Consider the following 845-nt stretch of genomic DNA (forward strand, 5'->3'; position numbering starts at 1 on the left):
TGAGATTAAGAGTCTTTTTATATAATAAAATTATATTATCCATTAAGCAGTAAAGTTCTTAATTGGAACCCAAAGTATCTTTGATATTTGAAAAAGTTTTATAAAACGAGTAAAGGTTTTTTCTATTTTAATTTTATATTTTATAAAATTATTACAATATATACCATAACATACCTACTGCCAACTATCATGCTTTACCTCGTAGGATGTCGATAGCTCTTTCAAATTAAATGAGTAATAGTAATAGTATAAGTTGGAATTTAGGGCCGTTTGCAGCCGAGGGAGTTGGTGCATCAACTTTAACTACTCGAGGCTCCAGCAGTGCCGGTCCGAATCCGGTCTGGAGAGTCGACTTTTATTTCTGTGGTGGTTCCACAAAATGAAAACCTTACCCCCACTATGGTTAGAATAGGTTGGTTACCTCTAGATAATATTCTTCAGAAATGACCGTGAATAGGATCATAAAAAAAAAATGTAGGAATTTCGAATTTTTGAAATGCTTCAATTAAGCAAATTTATTGCATATTTAAAATAATAAATCTATACATCTACAATCCACGAAAATTCAAAGGCACAACACTTATGACTAGACCATCGGTTATGCAAGGAAATGATTTGGTCAGAATCTCACATAATTTTTCCCCAATTAAGGGTACCCACTTTATGAGGCTGGGTGGCTCCTGAATCCACATGGGTCCTTGGAGTTAGCAGAATAGTGCTTTAACTCTGAGCCAACCCAGTTCTATAATTTAATATTTAATTTTTTAATTCTTATTTTATTTATTTATTATTATTGAATGGAATATGGTCCGGGTGCGGTAAAAAAAAAAAAAACTCAAATAGTA

This window comes from Halyomorpha halys, unplaced genomic scaffold (genome assembly GCF_000696795.3).
Source record: "Halyomorpha halys isolate HHAL.00 unplaced genomic scaffold, Hhal_1.1 Scaffold1.1, whole genome shotgun sequence".
Classification (NCBI taxonomy): Eukaryota; Metazoa; Arthropoda; class Insecta; order Hemiptera; family Pentatomidae; genus Halyomorpha; species Halyomorpha halys.